The 15,747-nt window shown below is 37.6% G+C and overlaps 1 protein-coding gene across 1 annotated transcript in view; it reads left to right on the forward strand.

Moving 5' to 3' along the window:
* The window catches only part of kl-5 (male fertility factor kl5), a 341,950-nt gene that overhangs the window by 169,312 nt on the left and 156,891 nt on the right, over positions 1–15,747 (forward strand). The window lies entirely within an intron of this gene.

The raw sequence follows: 15,747 nt of genomic DNA on the forward strand, positions 1-15,747 counted from the left end.
ACAGACTGACAGACTGACAGACTGACAGACTGACAGACTGACAGACTGACAGACTGACAGACTGACAGACTGACAGACTGACAGACTGACAGACTGACAGACTGACAGACTGACAGACTGACAGACTGACAGACTGACAGACTGACAGACTGACAGACTGACAGACTGACAGACTGACAGACTGACAGACTGACAGACTGACAGACTGACAGACTGACAGACTGACAGACTGACAGACTGACAGACTGACAGACTGACAGACTGACAGACTGACAGACTGACAGACTGACAGACTGACAGACTGACAGACTGACAGACTGACAGACTGACAGACTGACAGACTGACAGACTGACAGACTGACAGACTGACAGACTGACAGACTGACAGACTGACAGACTGACAGACTGACAGACTGACAGACTGACAGACTGACAGACTGACAGACTGACAGACTGACAGACTGACAGACTGACAGACTGACAGACTGACAGACTGACAGACTGACAGACTGACAGACTGACAGACTGACAGACTGACAGACTGACAGACTGACAGACTGACAGACTGACAGACTGACAGACTGACAGACTGACAGACTGACAGACTGACAGACTGACAGACTGACAGACTGACAGACTGACAGACTGACAGACTGACAGACTGACAGACTGACAGACTGACAGACTGACAGACTGACAGACTGACAGACTGACAGACTGACAGACTGACAGACTGACAGACTGACAGACTGACAGACTGACAGACTGACAGACTGACAGACTGACAGACTGACAGACTGACAGACTGACAGACTGACAGACTGACAGACTGACAGACTGACAGACTGACAGACTGACAGACTGACAGACTGACAGACTGACAGACTGACAGACTGACAGACTGACAGACTGACAGACTGACAGACTGACAGACTGACAGACTGACAGACTGACAGACTGACAGACTGACAGACTGACAGACTGACAGACTGACAGACTGACAGACTGACAGACTGACAGACTGACAGACTGACAGACTGACAGACTGACAGACTGACAGACTGACAGACTGACAGACTGACAGACTGACAGACTGACAGACTGACAGACTGACAGACTGACAGACTGACAGACTGACAGACTGACAGACTGACAGACTGACAGACTGACAGACTGACAGACTGACAGACTGACAGACTGACAGACTGACAGACTGACAGACTGACAGACTGACAGACTGACAGACTGACAGACTGACAGACTGACAGACTGACAGACTGACAGACTGAAAGACTGACAGACTGACAGACTGACAGACTGACAGACTGACAGACTGACAGACTGACAGACTGACAGACTGACAGACTGACAGACTGACAGACTGACAGACTGACAGACTGACAGACTGACAGACTGACAGACTGACAGACTGACAGACTGACAGACTGACAGACTGACAGACTGACAGACTGACAGACTGACAGACTGACAGACTGACAGACTGACAGACTGACAGACTGACAGACTGACAGACTGACAGACTGACAGACTGACAGACTGACAGACTGACAGACTGACAGACTGACAGACTGACAGACTGACAGACTGACAGACTGACAGACTGACAGACTGACAGACTGACAGACTGACAGACTGACAGACTGACAGACTGACAGACTGACAGACTGACAGACTGACAGACTGACAGACTGACAGACTGACAGACTGACAGACTGACAGACTGACAGACTGACAGACTGACAGACTGACAGACTTGGGTGCATCCAGGAAGTCATACCAGGCGGGGACGGAGTCATCAGAGTAGCTATGGTCCGTACATCTAAGGGTCTGATCAAGAGAGCCGTCGCCAAGCTAGCCGTTCTGCCCATCGATTCCGAGATAGTTGGAACCTTACCTCTTCCAACGGGGGGAGTATGTTCGGAGCAGATCGCCAGCGCCTAGTCATGCGCGCATAGGTGTACAACGGCACCTGCAGCGCTCTCTGCTTATCTTTCGCCTTCTTTCTTATACCACTAAAGCTGTCGCTTATCTATTCAGCAACTACTTTGTAAGCCTGCATAAGTCTATATGAAGATCTTGGAGCCAAGCTTTTTACACATTCACAGTCCGTCTGCCGCTCCGAATAAACGCTATACATTTTAATATAACCTATTCGTGCGTTATTAATTATAACTATAAGGGTGGCATATTTGTTGTCTTCCCGATAAGCAGAAATAATTATTTTAAAAAAAAATTTTGCTTTGTTGATTTTGATCGTATTTTCCTTTACTCTGGGTATAGAATATTTTAACTTTTCAGAATTACGAAATTAATTTTACACAAAAAACTGACGACTATAATATTTTGCTGAATGGGGTGGTGTTAGGACACGAATAACATAAATACAGGTGTCCAAATTATAAGGTGGGATACCCGTTTTTCCTATTTTATATTACAGAAATAACCTTAACAAGGTTGCCACGAAGCTAGATAACAGGTAATAGTGCAGTTATTACGCAATCCTTAAATTAGGTAATCAACTTGGCTTGCCTAATTTACCTACGAACTGTCTTAAAATCAGGTATTGTCCTCCATCGAAAGCGTTATATGAAGGTTAATAGCAGGTATGATTCAAACCTATATATTGACTCGTAATCCTAATCCCCGGATTAGTCTGTGAAAACCAGTTGCCGAGTGACAACGTATACATTGTTGTGTGTATCTTTTATATTCAATTAATATAAACACACCGAAAGTATAAGGTGAAAAGTGAATGAAAATCCACCAAAAAGTACAAGGTGAAATGTGAATATAAGCCAATAAAAAAGTAAAAGGTGAAAAGTGATTAAAAATCCACCAAAAGGTATGAGGTGAAAAGTGAAAAAAGTGTGTAACAAAATAATAAAGTATTATTATATTTTTTTCATTTGGTAAGTATTTCTATAAAGTAAAACAGGATTCATAAATTCGTATCACATAAGTCTCTTCTGGTGAAATTCAGGTGGAACATCAATAAATATTTACCAGAATCCCGACCAAAGAGATTTTGAAAATCTCTGACAAATTATAACCCCTTAACTTTTATACAATTATTTTTTAACAGCAAAATAAAGAGAATGCCGTTCATATCATCTTTATCTCAAGATCAGCGAGACCGGACTCTCTTTGTACGTGCTGTGGAGGAACGTGGTTTCCATCTCAGGTAAGTGGTTTGAACATACGTACTATTTCTTCTAAATACCACAATTTTAGTCTAGACAATGCCTTTTATTTAAGCAGAAAGTTTCCGAGTCCGTCCGGCAAATATCAATTTTGCAATACATGTCGTAAAGGCGTTTCCATCCCTTTGTCTCTCTAATGGCTTCGACTTTCCAGAGATACCTGAATGCCTTAAAAACTTGACATGTCTTGAGGAGCGCCTTATTTCTCCTCGAATTCCCTTCACGCGCATTATATCCCTTGGATATGAAAGGCAATGCGGAATAAGAGGCGCTGTAGTCAATGTTCCAATTTTAGTACCTGATACTGTACGCGTACTCCCGCGCACCTTTGATTCGACCCATGTAATCCAGGTTCATTTAAAAATAAAGTTAGAATATTCCCATAATTTCATGACGGAAACTATTCGACCCGCTCGGGTTATTCAAGCTGTGCGATACTTGGTTAACACTGTGCTCTACAGAAAGCACAACATTTCCTTTAAATGTGATTGGCTCAATCAAATGGGAGCCGAAGAAGAGATACCTTTCATCGCAGATGAATCTGACCGAGAAGTCGTAGAAGAGCTTCCTCGTCAACATTCTCATTCTCAATCAAATGACGCGCAAGAAGGTGATTTAAATCCCGGAGGTCATGAAACCCTATTAGAAAACGATGATATTGGACTTCATCGTATTGCTATGGCTCCCGGAGAAGGCCGCATTCCAACAAATTTAACCCTTGACGACGACGCAGAAGAACTTTCCTTCCCAACTATTTCTTGCGGCGAAATATTTAAGGGGAATTCGACCTATGCAAAAAGAGCAAGATGGCAAATTCGCTTTTACGACCGTCGTTGCGCAGTAGTGCCCAAAGTCCTTTATGTGTACAAAATTTATGAAATGCAACGAATTCAAAGTTCAATTTCCATTGCCCTACGAAAAAAATTAGGTGCAGTAACTGCTGCAAATGTGAGGGATAATTCATTTGTACAACATGACGATGGATTTCACATTCTAAAAGGCCTCCGTTCAGCTCCAGCACACTGGGAGGCAGAAAAATAGAAAGTTATAGCCATGATAAGACAATTTGGGTTGCCTACATTCTTCATAACCCTCTCTGCTGCTGAACCTAAATGGAACGAACTCTTAGTTATTCTATCTCTTTTATTGGATAGCAGAGACATTACTGAGAAAGAGGCAGCAGATCATTCTAGCGCCGAAAAAACTAGATTAATTCGATCGGACCCAGTAACGTGCTCCCGGTACTTCGACTACAGGTTCCGGCAATTAATGAAATTATTTAAAAGCTCCGAGATATTTGGTGAGTTAACACTCGTCCATTATTATTGGAGGATCGAGTTCCAGCACAGAGGATCACCGCACTCTCATGGCATGTATTGGTTTTCTGGTGCCCCAAAGCTAGAAGAAGAATATAAAGAAATATTTAAAAAAGTTAAAGAGCTCCTAAAGTCTGTTTCCGAAGAAGAATCGGCCATGTTTAATAATTTTGAATATTTTCTCAGCCATCATGAAATTTCATATGAGGAGTACAAGTTCGCCATTCGGTCTAGCTTAAAAAAGCCCCAAGTATTTCTTTGTCGCAAATTTTCTGATAGGTTGCTAAATGCTTACAATAGAAATATTTTAGCAAACATGGATATTCAATTCATTCTAGATGCTTACGCCTGTGGTAGTTATATAATTAACTATATAAATAAATCCAACCGTGGCGTGTCGCAACTGCTTCGAGAAGCAATGACAGAAATTCCGCCAAAAGAAAATTGCAGCATTTAGGGAGCAAGTTTATTAACGCTACAGAAATATCTGCCCAAGAAGCTGCATACAGCATTTTAGGTTTACACTTGTCTGAGGCTAGTGAAGGGAATGTTTTTATTAACACTTTCCATCCAGATAAAAGGGTCCGGATAGTCCGATCTAACAGAGAATTAGAACAGCTTCCCGCAAACTCAACAGATATTTTTGAGCGAAATTTACTTGATCGATACGTGCAAAGACATGAACAACTAGAATCGTTATGTCTTGCGGAATTTGCGGCTTGGTTCAAATTCTCCAAGCTAAATGCACGATCAGAACAGTTAAACGAAGAATATGACGAACCAATCGACTTTGATGCAGATGAAGAAAATAACTTTGCTGCACATAGTTACCAAATGCTGGATGGGACCGGTAGGGTAAAAAGACGTAATCACGCCCTAATTCTTAGGTGGGTTCGCTTCAGTTTAAGCTCTTCTCCATCAGATTATTTTAGAGAGCACGTAATGCTCTTTTTCCCATGGAGAACTCATTTCAAACGATAATGAAAGCACATTTAGAAATAAATTTGAAATTATTAAACGCAATAAAGAGCAGTATGATGTGTTTGACGAAATGGAGTTAGAGAGAGTTCTTCAGGATCTGCAAAATGTGGATAGAGAAGAAAACGGCCCCCTTACCGAACGGCCAGCCTCTCAATACCTTGATGAAGAGTTCAAGAAGAGCTTTGGCAGTCCCCGACGTCGGACAAAACGTAAATGTACTCCAAGATGAAAATGATTCAAATGGCGAACTTCCTCTTATAAGACTTCCTCCGATAGTATCTGACGGTAACCTTTGCTCGCTTACTCGGTCTCTCAACTTTAAGCAACGCCAGTATTACGCCCACGTAATGTATAATGTTACAGCCAAAAAAATATTTTATGAATATGTTGGTGGAGGGGCCGGAGTCGGAAAAAGCAGATTGATTTCTACAATATTTCAGTCTATAACGTGGCGAGCAAATAAACTTCCTGGGGCAACAGATTTCGCAAAGGTTTTACTTTGTGCTCCTACTGGAAAAGCAGCTTTTGTGATTGGGGGACTAACGCTTCATTCAGTTTTCTCCCTTCCTGTTAATCAAACATCTGGTCCTTTAAGACCCTTAAGCAATGACACTTTAAATACAATGCATTGCAAGTTGATTGATATCCAATTAATTATTATAGATGAGATCTCGATGGTCGGATCAAAAATGCTTGGATACTTAGATCAAAGACTTTGTCAAATTTTTAGAAGTCAAGATGTAAGTTTTGGGGGCAAGTCTATAATAGTGTTTGGAGATCTGAAGCAGCTTAGCCCAGTTGGAGATCGTTGGATATTCGAAGAAAATACATCTAATCCCTATAATATTCTGGCAGGAGCTAACCTTTGGAATAACTTTAAGTTTTTCGAGCTAACGGAAATAATGAGGCAACGTGACGACTTTGAATAATATGTCTGAAGCCAACATGACAGATGCAGATATTGAGCTTTTCAGGAGAAGAGTTCTTCCAGTAGCCGATGTTCCTGACGATGCAATTCACCTTTTCTGTTTTAATGCTGACGTAAATCATTACAACTCCCTAAAACTTGCCCAAATTACTGCCCAACTGCAGTAGATACAGTTAAATCAGCTTATATGTCTGAAAGAAGTCGATAATCAACTCTTAGGCATGCCCAAAACATGAAGACCTCTGAAACTCAGGGTCTACCATATATTTTACACCTGAGGACTACTGCAAAATATATGGTTACCGTCAATATTGACACAAATGATGGACTTGTAAATGGGGCAACTGGTCAATTAATGCGAATTGACAACTGTATGGTTTACGGCTCATTATTAGTTACTGGACTGTGGATTAAGTTTACAGATGCCACTGTCTGTACTATAGCTAGGTCAAAAGTTTGAGGAAATGATCACCCAGACTGGACTCCAATTTATAAAACAGCCCGAATATTCCAATGCGGAAATTCGGGACATTCTTCTATTGATCGAAAACCATTTCCAGTTGTTCCTGCTGAGGCTATTACCATCCATAAGAGCCAAGGAGCAACCTACAGCAAAGTCGCAGTGCATCTTAAAAGAGGCATTAAGCGAGCTTCGTTGTACGTAGGTTGCAGCCGAGCAACTAGCGCATCGGGCCTTTTCCTTTTAGGAGACGTTGTCCCTCCAACTAGATTTGGAGCTACAAATGTCCAAGTAGAACTTGAACGTTTAAGAGGGGAAAAGGCTTTGACTACGCATTATGAATTTTTGGTCAATGAAAATGAGGATATCTCTTTATATTACCACAACGTGGAATCTCTTCGCGCTCATCGCGAAGATGTTGCCAACGACAACATTATTTGTTCTGCCAACTTTTTATGTTTTGTTGAAACCTGGACTCTTCCACAAGAAGAGTACACTTTAAGGGATTTCGACATTATAAGAAGAATACATTGCAATCGTTTGAATGGTATTGGGAAGAACGGAATACTTATTTATGCTAAACAAAACATTTCGCAAAATGTATTATTTCTGTTTGAGACGAAGAAGTCCACAAACACAAGGGCAACGTATCAATCAATTGCATTTAAATATCTTGACATGTAAATTATAATTGTTTATAGGAGTCCCGGATTTCCTATTGCAAGATTTCGAATGAAATTAAAGCTGATGTGGAAAAAGTGCGTAGAATGGATAATACTAAAGTAGTAATATTCGGAGATTTTAATATTTGCAGATCCACAGGGACTGATATTCTGGAGGAACACTTGAGTGCCTATAACCTCTTTTCAATCAATCATTCTCCCACAACAAAACAAATAACACAAATTGATTGGATATTTTCAGATTCTCGAATTCCACAAGCTCTTGCCATTACTTATGAGACACCATATAGCCACCACGATGGAATTTTTTTTAAGTATAGCTTCTAGTAGGTAATATAATTAAATATATAAATTGTAAAAATTGTAATAGGTGAGAAAAAATAAATAATTGTAAGTAGCATATTGTATATATGTATTTTTATGGTATTATTAATTTATTTATTTCTATTTATCAACGTAGTTTTCAAAATTGTATATATATATAAATGATAATATTTTCCCCCTCGTGGTTGGGTGCTGAGTACGTGAAATTGTTTTAATATCACTGAAGCAAGCAACAATCCTTAAAATGTAACATAGTGTTACTAACATTGATTATTTCTTATAACTGCAAGGGTATTCAAACTTCGGCTTGCCGTTAACTTCCTTTCTCGTTTTCTATCATTATTCTAGCTCTTTTGTATGCTACTTCTAATCTATTTTTACTTTCCTTAGCTTAGTCATCTATATTATATATGGGTTCTATATTTTCTATACTATTAAATTGTTTTGGTAAATTATTTGTTTTACCAAATACTAGCTCGTATGGACAATAATTATGTGCCATTGAAGGGGTCGAGTTGAAACAAAAAGAGAAATTTTGAAGCCATACGTCCCAATCAGTATATATGAGCGTATGTATTCATTGAAAGTTCTATGACTTCGTTTAATTGTTCCTACTGTCTGGTGGTGGTGTGCCGTAGAAGTTATATTTTCAATTTTTAGATATTTGCACAAGTCATTTATGATTGAATTCTTAAATTCTGTACCCATGACCGTAATGAACGTGTTCATTGGACCGTACTTCAGAAAAAATTATTCAAAAATTGCTTTATCGACAGTGTTCGCGTTTTTATTTGGAACTGGCATGGCAACTAAATATTTAGTCAGGTCACATATTAGAGTGACTGCATACTCCTTGCCATTTTCTGATTTTGGTAATTGACCAATAGTGTCCACTATCATTCTGTCGAAGGCATTTATAGGCGTATATGTTATTATCAATGGAGTCTTATTGTGCTTAGTTATTTTAGCTTTTTGGCATTTCTGACATTTTCGTATGTATTCAGTAATATCTCGAGTCATACCTTTCCAAAAATAATGTCTTTTGACCTTGGGCAAGGTTTTTGTAATGACAGTATGTCCTCCTTGTTTTGGATAATCATGGAATTTAGACAGAATTGCTTCTTTCTCGTCTTGTTTTTCTATAAGGGCCACCGGGTTGAGTAGCGCTACTCTTAAGGTATTCAATATCTTCTTGCCCATTTGTTTAAAATTATCTATTGATACATGTTCAAAGATATTTTCCCACGGTGCCATTTTGAGTTGGCTGATTTTGTTTATACCGGCTTGCATTTCAAGCCTTTGAAAAAATTAACCTAAGTCTAGGATTCCATTGGTATATAAATCGCTAGCATCATATCTTGCAGTAATTTTCCTACCATGTTTAAATAAACATACTTACATACTTACATTGTTTATGACTTCATATACGTTGGGCTTAGAATCTTTCTCTATAGATTGCGTAGGCAATTCTATTAATTATTTATATCTAGTAGTGACTTTCTTTATATTTCCAGTAATGTTTTGTAGATCTTTAATGGTTATTCTTGATAACGCATAAGCTACATAATTGTCTTTTCCCTTCTAGCCTCATACGTGTCAGTTTCGAACTCGGATTTATCATTGAAAATAGATATATTAATGGTCTGTGATCTGTTTTGATTTCCATAAATATATGGTCGAAAATGTAGTATTCCCCAGTGAAGTGCAACTAATTCCTGCTGTTGTACACTTTTTACTTTCTCCCTTAGTAAAAGCTCTTGATGCATATGCAATGGGAAGTTGGAGTCCGTTATGGTTTTGAGTTAAAACTACTCCACACGCTTGTTTACTTGCATCAGTAATTGTACAAAATTCTTTGCTGAAATCGGGATATTGTAGCAAAGTAGGTTCCATTAGTTTTGTTTGTAAATATTGGAATGCGTTTTGGCATTTATCTGTTCATTCAAAAGGAACATTCTTTTTACATAACCTTGTTATGTGCCGTGAATATTCGGCGAAATTTTTTATGAAGGGCCTATAATAATTGCAAAATGCTACAAATCGTCTAGCGCTGTCCGCATCGTGCGGCGCAGGGTAATTTATACTGACGTCATATTTCTTGTCGTCTGGAAGTATTCCTTTATCTGTGCATTTATGACCGAGAAAAGTCATTTCATGCATAAAAAATGAACATTTTTCTGGATGTAACTTTAGATTGTATTTCCTGCATTTCTCAAAAACGTCTGTTAAGTTTTTAAGCACATGTTTCTCGGAACAACCTATAACTATTAAGTCATCCTTATAAAGGAATGCTTGTGAAGGTTCTAATCCAGAGAATGCAATAGTCATCGTTCTTTGAAATGAATTAGGCGTTATTTTTAATTCGAAAGGTAATCGCGTGAAGCGATACGAGCCATTGCTCGTTGAAAATGACGTTATATCCCTTGAACTTTTTTCGAGTTCAATTTGATGAAATCCTGTCCTTAAGTCAAGGCATGAAAAATATTTTGCTTGTCCCAGTTGATCCAAAATATCATCAAATCTTGGGAGTGGAAATTTATCGGACAGTAATTTATTATTAATTTGACGATAGTCAATCACTAATCGCCTTTTCTTTTGTTCCGAACCTGGAGATGGTTTTTTAGGAACAAGTAGCAATGGGCTATTATATTCAGATACAGATGGTTCAACAATCCCGTAGGTGATCAATTTTCCGACTTCTTTCTGTATTTCGTTCACCTGACTGTGTGGGCTTCTGTAATTGTTTATATACACTGGTTCATCATCCTTTAATCTCAGTTTTTGTTTATAAAAATTATTTGTGCCTATTGGTTCGGTTTCCAATCCGAATATATCATTATATTGTGTGCATAGACTTGAAAGCTGTGATTTAAATTGTGGAGGAAAGTTTTTCGAAAGTTGAGATAATAAGGATTTTTCTCTATTTTCTAGATAAGTTTTGACTACATCGTAGTTCAAAAGTGATTCATAAGCTAAATTATTTGTACTGACTACTTGATCTTTATTTGTGGTATTAAGTAGTCTTATGAAAGCGTTTTTAGATGTTGCTATGGTACTTGCTGTATAAATACCATGCTTAATTTCTTTATTTGGAATCAATACACTGTCTTCTTTTGAATTAAGTTGAATTTTTCTAAAAACTTGGGACCTTGCTGTCAGAAGTATTGAGTTGTTGCCAGAACTGTACGTTATTGGAACATAAACTAATAATAAGCCAATCTTCAGATGACTTGAAGTCTAATTGACAGTTGTATTTTTTATAAAATTCATTTCTAAAATGTTATCAAAATGTAAATCCACGATATGAAAATCGTGTTGGATTATGTACTGAGTGGTCTGTATCCCAATAGAAGTTAACCCCTTGGATTTAATTACTTCTTGACTTATTCCTCTTATGTCCATAATATAATTATCTTGTATGTCATGAAAGACATCAGAATTTTCTTTAACTATTGAAATGTCTGCACCTGTGTCTACTAAAAAGACAAGTTCTTTTCCTGTAGCAACATGATTGAATGATACAAATATGTTCTGACTGAGATTCACGGGATAAACTCTTCCATTTTCTACTGTTGAATATCTAAAGGGTTTTGTGAGTTTCCCGATGTACTATTGGTTACTCGGATATTATTCCTTTCCTCTATATTGGCCTCGTTCAGTAATGTTTTGGGTACTATTGTTGTTGTAATTATTATTACGACTACGAAAGTTACCTCTGTAATTTGCGGTCAGTTTTTGTAATATAGGACAGTGTTTGGCTGTCCGGTTGCTTCTGTGCAACTGTTTAAAATTTTGATATGGCATCATTCATGATATTAAAGGTACCAGCTTGCATGATAAGTTTTACCTTATCGATTGTACATGCTGAGTGGAATAACTTCTGGCTAACTCTAGGGGTAAGCCGTCTGTTATATTTGCACCTTCTAAAGATTTTGTCATCTGCTCAACCTCTTGTGTATACTGGTTGGCAGTTTTATTGCGTTGCTGTAGCTTCATCAGTTTTGCTGACAAGACTTCTACAGTTTCGCCTTTGACGTTGTTTTTTAATCTGGAAATGACTTCAGCTATTGTTGTTTCATTTCCGATTAGATTTCTGGCGACACCTTTTAGCTTTGGTTTTTATTATGGAAGACCACCGAAAACTGGTATAAGCTTGGATGCTGTATTAATAAAATCAATATTGGATTGTGCCATTGTGATATTGTTTCCTATTTTATTTTCTATTAAGCTTGAAATATCATCAGAATCTGTAGAATTATCCAGATCTGACATTAAAACAGCTGGAATAATAGATTGTTTAAGTCTTGCTCTTCTATTTTAGGGTTTGTTTCTGTAACGTCTTCTGATTCAATTTGCTCAGTCAGTTTGTTTTGTTGATTCCGGTTCATCACCAGTTTAAACTGTTAGAGAAGTGTTAATTATAGTCGGTACTGATATGTCTAAATTGAACTTTTGTTTAATTGATATTAAATTAGATCGTAGCCTGATCAAAAATTTTGATACTTGAGACCAATGATCTTGATTTAATTTTTCCCTCTGGCCATGTATTAGTATTTGTGCTTCATTTTACTAGTATTTCCACATGTTTTTTAATAGTATTTTTTTGACTTATATGATTTATCAAAGTTAACTTTTAAGTTATTTATTTGCTTATATAATTCATTCCATTCCATTATATTATGGATATGAATTATTTCTTAAAGACCATCATTCATATTGCTCTACCTAGTATTGAATGTTCGTCTACTACTGATCTAACTTGTACACCTGGAATGGTGGATAATTCAATTCCCTTTTGGGTGCTTGTGTAATGTATTAGTGGAGAAGCATCTAATTTAAATGTTTCAATATATAAATTTTCTAAACCATAAATTCTTACTGAAGTTGCTGAAACTAATTTCAGAATTCTTTCTTTAAAATGAGGGTCCCTATCATATGTATCTCTATTGCCTTTGATGTAGCCATTTTTAGATAATATATTTTTATTTATTTATTTTTATTTGTTTGTTTGTGCTATATATTTTTAATATTTTGTCCAGATCATTTGCTTGGCTCGTATATTTCTTTTCAAGACATTTATTAGGCAATTTATACAGATTATTATTATTACTACAATATTATTATTATTTATTATGCAATTTATAAAGTTTATAGAAACAGTTTGTGCACATTATAACAACAATTATTGTTATGTATTAATTCTAAGTCATTGTTATTAGACTCTACTTTATTAATAACATTTGCAGGGGAATCCACTGTTTTTGTGTCTATTAAACCCATCTTTGGGGTTGGTATTCTTAATATGTATCTTGGTCTGTCAAATATTTTGGAGTTTGGAATGGATTCTTAAGTTTTGTTAATGTTATTCATTAACAACTAGTTCGATTTGAAAAATTTAGATTTGACTGTTAAATCTTGCTCTTCTATTTTAGGCTTTGTTTCGGTAAGGTCTTCTGATTCTATTTGGTCAATGTCAGTTTGTTTTGTTGATTCCGGTTCATCACCAGTTTCAACTGTTAGGGAAGTATAGTCGGTACTGATATGTTTAACTTAAGCTTTTGTTTAGTTGATATTAAATTAGATCGTAGTCTGATCAAAAATTTTAATGCTTGGGACCAATGATCTTGATTTAATTTTTCCCTCTGGCCATGTATTAGTATTCGTGCTTCATTAAAGCATTTTACTATAATTTCCACATGTTTTTTAATGGTATTTTTTTGAATTGGCCTGTTCTGAAAAATGGACAAAGTCAACTTTTATGTTATTTATTAGCTTATATAATTCACCCCATTCCATTATATTATGGAGATGAATTATTTCTTAAGGACCGTCATTACTATTGCTCTACCTAGTAGTGGGTGTTCGTCTACTACTGATCTAACTTGTACACCTGGAATGGTGGATAATACAATTCCCTAATTGCTTTTAGTGTAGCCATTTTTATTTAAAATAATTTATTAATTTATTTTTATTTTATTCCATTTTCTTTAATTTTAAAATTTGATTATAGAATTATTTTTCTATTAATGTTGGGTGTGCCAAATATTTTTTTAAAATTTTGTCCAGATCAATTGCCTGGCTCATATATTTCTTCTTAAGACATTTATTATGCAATTTATAAAGTATATAGAAACAATTTGTGCACATTATAACAACAATTATTGTTAACAATGTATGTATTAATTCTAAGTCATTGTTGTTTGACTCTACTTTATTAATAACATTTGCAGGGGAATCCACTGTTTTTGTGTCTATTAAACCCATCTTTGGGGTTGGTATTCTTAATATGTAACTTGGTCTGTCAAAAATTTTAGAGTTTGGAATGGATTTGTAAGTTTTGTTAAAGTTATTCATTAACAACTAGGTCGATTTGAAAAATTTAGATTTGACTGTTTGGACCAATTATTATTATATTTTACATATAATCTCCTGCCTATTTTTGTGTATGGTTTTCAGGCCATACTCTAATCGGGCCACTGTTATGTCGCTCAATTTTAAACATTTGCTTAATAAAAAATATGCATCACAGTGCAATTAAAAGAATTTTGCAACGCAGTGCAGAGAAAAATAAATTATGCGCTCTCGGCAGCGCTGTCGGTTCACTTTTCCTTGGTCTAAGGTGGGGCACCGGAGCTGGCTGGACAGGTGTACTCGCAATTTGGGGAGTACAGTGGTCCATCGCAGTCATCCGGGCACGTCTTCTTCAGCTTTGTAATGGCAACTTTTTCTGGAGGAGGCAATGTTTTTATAGTTTTGGCAAGATTTTGAATTACAAAGTAGGTGGATGTGTGTGTGGCTGCGATTTGATTTTTACGTACTGTTAGCAAATTTTGTATGTGTTCAACTTCGGCATGTAGTTTTACCGAGTTGTTCCAACTTATTGCATTGCCGCTGTTCAGCAGCTTCAGTAGTTCAGCATTTCTGGCTTTTAATCTTTTCACTACGCCACTACGTTTGGCACACATCACACTCTATTCACTGCGTTTCTTGTTGTTGTTCTTGTTATTGCTGCCGTTGTTGCAGACGGCGCTGTTGTTGCTGTTGTTGCCGTTGTTGCTGTGTGTGAGGTTGTTCTTATTGTGTGAGGTCCAGATCCAGGTCCAGATCCAGTTGGACCAAAGTCACGGTCGCCATGTAATGCAAAGACATCTTTTATTTATTTTAATATTTTTTATTTTAAATCTGGAGCAGCACTAGTGCCGCTACCAACGTCCAGTTGTTACTGATTTTACATTTTTCCTTAGGTTCTAAGTAAGCCTATGTGTCGTAGCTGCGCTGCCCACAGTTGGAGCGCGAGGGTTTATGTAAACACTGCAACAAAGTAATACAGTGTGTTTGCTTCAAGTACTCTTGGTACAGGTGTGTCTCGGATCCCTCCGTACTTATTTAACGTGACGTGTTCCGCACTGAAGGGATTACTGCCGCGGCATTCTAATATACTCACAAGTGAGTATATAATGCACGGGTCTAGGTTGAGCGCCAGACCAACACCCCGGACTAGAAGCTATAGCTATGTACATAGCAACCACACCAGTAGCAATTGGAGTACTTACTGGTCGGGCAAGCACTCCCCCTTGCGTAGGGGCGAGATCTATCTAAAATCTCTACCGTTCTGTGGGTCACAGCACCCGAGTTGTATAACGCAACATCCACGTCGAGCCCGGAGACAACCACAGCCACCACGATACTCCCACAAGAGGGCCGACCTCAATGAGCAATCTTGAAGCTGCTCAACCCGTGGTACCGAAATTACAGGCTCGGTAGGCCTCACCCCTTCAGCTCCGACAAGCTCGGATGGGGCACCCATTGCCATATTAGTCGCCTCCTACGACAA

The sequence above is a fragment of the Drosophila suzukii genome, chromosome Y (genome assembly GCF_043229965.1).
Source record: "Drosophila suzukii chromosome Y, CBGP_Dsuzu_IsoJpt1.0, whole genome shotgun sequence".
In the NCBI taxonomy this organism is placed as follows: Eukaryota; Metazoa; Arthropoda; class Insecta; order Diptera; family Drosophilidae; genus Drosophila; species Drosophila suzukii.